The 5,110-nt window shown below is 33.5% G+C and overlaps 1 long non-coding RNA gene across 2 annotated transcripts; it reads left to right on the top strand.

Moving 5' to 3' along the window:
- The first annotated feature begins 896 nt into the window (after nt 1–896).
- LOC134255703 (uncharacterized) lies at nt 897–3,642 on the top strand. 2 transcript variants are annotated; one of them, XR_009989611.1, is made up of 5 exons: nt 897–1,529; nt 1,998–2,103; nt 2,209–2,314; nt 2,543–2,672; nt 2,970–3,642. It is a non-coding gene; the product is annotated as an uncharacterized LOC134255703 (long non-coding RNA). The 2 variants fall into 2 exon arrangements; XR_009989612.1 differs by lacking the exon at nt 1,998–2,103 and having other exon boundaries at nt 913–1,529.
- Nucleotides 3,643–5,110: the final 1,468 nt, after the last annotated feature.

Raw genomic sequence — 5,110 nt, forward strand, 5'->3', positions numbered from 1 at the left:
TTGAAGATGACAATCATGCTGAAATAGAATTCATACCGTGATTAACATTTTGAACATATGGACAAATATAGTCAATATTTTTAAAACAAAATTATGAGTTTGAAGCAAACTGCTGCACTTGGTCACCAGAGAATGAATTGATTTTGAAAATTAATACACAGCGTAATCACATATAATAGCTATGAATTGACAAACACCCTTATGTTATTTTTTATCAAGAATAATCTAAATTTAGTTCTAAACAATACTTGCCATTTATAATATGAAAGTTGAGAACCCGCATCTTCTTTATGACAGATCGTTTAATTTTCTCATGGTAGGCTGAGTAGCTTCAGACTATACAAAGGAAATTAAACATTTTTTTTTACAAAAATATGACGATATTGACTCCCGAGCAAGTCAAGCACTAAATAATGTAAATGTTTGTTCAAGTAACAGATTTCATGAAATTTATTATTAAAATGTGCTTGTACCAAAGAACACTGGGATCCTCAATCTGGGTAATCATGTTTTGTTGTCTTCCTCGCCCCGTCTTGATGTTTTCCCTTCAACAATCTGCATACTTAATTCACTATACCTGTGTTTTAAGCAAATGGACACAGTTTAAAATACAAAATGATATAAATAAAAATAAATAAACTCTCAAAGTTGAGAGTTTATGTATATAGGTGTAGTACTTTTCTTTAAACATTATTTTTCTTGCCTGATCAGAATCTTTATTAAAGCAACTTTTAGAGTGTAGTTAACATGGTTAATGTAGATAAAAATTTTTAAAATTATTTTACATTTATCAATCCGGAAGATAAGCCCCTATGATTCATACACCTTTACAGGATAAAGTGACGCACATAAACATTTAATCACCAAATTATCAAAAGTACTTATCTAATATCCTAGCAGAAAAAAAACATACAAAGCGTCGTTTACCGTGACTTTGATTAGTTTCATTCTTTCACAACATGCACAATGTGTACTGGTCTGAAAGTGAAAGTGAAAACGGCTGGAAATCGTAAACAAACCTTCAGAGCATGCCAACCCGGGAGTTCGAGCAGTTGTCAAGGCAAGAATCTTCTCAAATCTAGATGAAGTGCCAAAAAATTACCACTGGTTTCAAACTTCGTCAAAATAACGATGCAGACCCGCTCAACTTGATTTGAAATGATTGGCTATTCAACCGAATACACAGTGCCATATTTGGGTTACTGTTAAGAGTAGATCGTTCGTTTTACATTCGAGAAGAGTTTACATATTACTTGAATGAAGAGGATAACATAATACTGAGCTGAAAATTGTGTGTAAAGTATGTTTTCAGTGTAGTTTACAATACAGGCTGTAAATGTGCTGGAGATTTTATTGATGTTGAAGCTTGTGAACAAAACCAGTAAACGTAGGACTTATTCACGGCAATGTATGGGAACCAGAGTAGGGAACAAGTCTAGAAGGCAAAGAAAATTCCGCCAAGTAAACAACAAAGAAAGGGATTTGGGATGATGTCAGTTGTATACATTATGTGGGCCGGTGACTGCAAGGTAATACATGTGTCTTATTTGTTGCGCATAATTCGTTTCAATTTATTATGGAAATTTATCCGTCCCAACCAGTGGCATAGAAAAATTCTTTTAAAGTTGACAAGCCAAAAAAAAAAAGGTTAAAGTTGCCCAAAGTCGAAAATCCTATTTCATGGTGGTGGTGGTGGTGGGCGGAGGGGGGGGGGGGGGGGTAGGTAAACTTTTTCTCAGTGACAACTACTTTTATAGTACCAAATCTTATACTACATTTTCGGTACATTTCTAAAATTAACATTTCCTATAGTGAAAGTTAGGTTTGGAAAAAAAGGGGGGGGGGGCTGGCCCCTCGGATACTACGCCCCTGCCAACACTGGCAGAAATATAATTAATAATAATCTGACTTCAAAATTCCTTCCTCTGTTCTCCCAAGTACATGTAACAATCTTCGCTCTCATTTTTTTTTTAATTTTCATTGTATATTTTTTGTAGAAGCAAGGAATGCGGAGCTAATGCATGCTGCTAAGGATTGAAAGGTCTTGTGTTTATTGGTTGTTCCTGAGACACCAGTCACAGTTGTACCTTATTTCCATTTTAGGTAATGTCTTTTGAGTTTTTTTAAGTAGAGTGAACAATGCATTTTTCATTCAATATAAAGCTTCGCTCTCATTTTTTAAAAAAATTTCATTGTATATTTTTGTAGAAGCAAAGAATGTGGAGCTAATGCATGCTGCTAAGGATGGAAAGGTCTTGTGTTTATTGGTTGTGCCTGAGACACCAGTCACAGTTGTACCTTATTTCCATTTTAGGTAATGTCTTTTGATTTTTTTTAAGTAGAGGGAACAATGCATTTTTCATTCAATATAAATGTAAAATTCTAGAGATAACTTTTTTTCAACATTGTTGGATACTCACTACATGATTTTATCTAAAGAAAAGTATTTAAAATATTTCCTCACATTTTTTAAAGAGGCCAGGTATGGTGAAGAGATAATTCATTTTTTATTCAAAATCTTATTTTCCATGCATTTGCACAGGGAGTCTATATACACTTGAAAGGTGAGCGTCAGATTTAATTTTGAAGATGGATGACTTTCAGATGTTGTGATGAAGATTGTTGAAAGAGATTATCAACATAGAACCATTCCATATGAATGTGCAAGTCAGGTGAGGATTGGACTTCAACATTTAATCAAGAGATGTTTATATACTGCTAAGCTTAGTGAAAGCACACCATAAACATTTTAAGTATCTCAGTAAGTTTCATGGATATTACAGATGTATCACTATCATTTGTTTGACATTGAGTCGCTTTGTCTAAATTTCCATAATGTTTAGTTATAGATGTTTTAAGTTACTTAAGTATGTCTTCAAAAGCTTGTGCTTTAATTTCAATAGTAGTAATGAAAACCTATTTAAAAATTATATTGTTTTCTTTATAATTTTGAAAATTGTTATTATTAGGACTTGTACATCACCTGAGTACCCAGATGACTGTTAAACTAATTGGTGAACAAGAAAAGATGTCAGAGAGGGGAATCCAATACAGATGTCATGATCAAGAAAATGTACTGTTATCAATGATATGATCAAGAATTTGTAAACTTGTAGCGATTTAGAATATCTTATCTGTAATATAACTCTTCAATACTTAATTGTTCACACATTATCATCTTATCTGTATATTAATCGCCCCCTCTTACATATAACCCCCTGCTGATTGTAATGACCTGTGTATCGATTCCTGATCTTTAGGATCTTATAATGTGCTCGTCAGGAGCGGATCTTGAGTATATATATATATAGTGCGGCAGAATTTTAGAATAAGATAGGAAGATGGAAATATAGAAGACTTAGTAGATAGAACTGTTAGAAATAGATAAAGTTACTTACTTACTTGGAATATTACCTAATATTTCTTGAATTTATATGTACATGTGATTATTTAACTTGGATTTTATTTTTAGTGAATTATTTTTCCTGAATGTTTCCATTTGTGATGTGCTGTGAAAATAAACTGTAGACTAGAATTTCGGCATCTATTTTCAAGATATGAGGTACAAGGATAAATTGATTTATTCATGCAAACTGACATTATGAAATGTGTTATAAGACCGCCCGATGCGGCACTACAAACTAACTAGAAAACTATAACACAACAACTTTGGATACGGTTATAAATATATTTATTAAGTCACTGTTGCACAATATATAGACGTTCATGCATATAAAGTTAGAACAATGTTGTCAGCACTGGTACAGTTAAAATATTATCAGAGTTAGTATTTGGAAGCCAAACTAGTAACTAGTACAGGGGGGCACAAAGTTCGTATAGTGGTACGTCTGAAACGTTTGTATAAAGTTCTTGTTCTCTCTCTAGATCTCTCTCCGCCCGTCCAGTCTCCGAATATATATCTTCACTTGCAGATTTAATCAAGTGTTCAATTACAATTCTGAATGGGGTCAATTAATTTTATCAAGTCATTTTCCAATACATTTAATTATTTAGATACCAGTAATAGATACTGACCACGTAAATGCTCAGATATTGATCTTTGACCTAATTGTGATAATTCATCAACACTGACCATTAATAATTCACATTAATATTTACAACAATATTGACTACATTCAACACATAATTAGTAAATAGAAATAAAGTGCGTAAGAACCTAAATGGCTCTCAAGGACATATAAGGATTATTATGCCTTATACACATATGTCCTTATTAATCAAATATAAGAAACACAACATATATTAAAAAGTTAATATGTAATTTATTTATATGTACGGTATGGTCCAATTGTGTTACATTCCTCCCTCACAAGAGATGAATTAGTTTAATTCATAGTCGATGGAATTTGTACTTGTGGATTTTTCCATGGTAATTTATGCTTATTTGGTTTGTAAGTATAGGCATAATGTAATTCTCCCTCGTCTGTAAGGTACATCATGTTAAACGAAAAGTCAGATAAGGATTGGTTAAATTATTACAACACACAGTTCACGAGACAATAAAGTCTTTCTCCAACTGGAATACGAACAACACAGAAATTGTATGTTTTATTAAACATTAGTCTCGAAATCAACAGACTGTCCAATATTCACGATCCTCGGCTCTTATTCGAAAGAGGGATCGACTTACATAAGTGTTTATTTACAATGCAGCGGGGTCATCGGTTTTCGGTGTTAATACATCCGTCCTTAGTTTCGGATATAGTTTCGTAATGGTGTCGACAGGGTCAACTCCAGCGAAGAAAGCAGTAGTTGGTGATGGTGCAGATGCCTTATTGTGTCTGCTAGTGTTATCTTCACTAGGGGATTTAATCGCCACCAATTTCAGTTGTTCCCTCTCTCCGCCTGCTTTCTTAACCTTTTGCCAAAATCAACTTGACCAACGCCTTTTACATTTATAATAGATAAGGACCATAATCCCCAGGATTAAAGCGATGCTGATTATTAAAATAGAATAAACCCAATTTTGCCAACTCCCAGTTTGAGATAAAGGATTAATAGATGACGGAGTGCAATTACCACCACTCCAGGCGGTAGTATCGCCCTTCAAATAAGAAGTCACCAGTGTATCCGGATCCCATACCTTTGA

Source organism: Saccostrea cucullata, unplaced genomic scaffold (assembly GCF_032062105.1).
Source record: "Saccostrea cucullata isolate Sc308-1 unplaced genomic scaffold, CSIRO_AGI_Scuc_v1 ctg3421, whole genome shotgun sequence".
Classification (NCBI taxonomy): domain Eukaryota; kingdom Metazoa; phylum Mollusca; class Bivalvia; order Ostreida; family Ostreidae; genus Saccostrea; species Saccostrea cuccullata.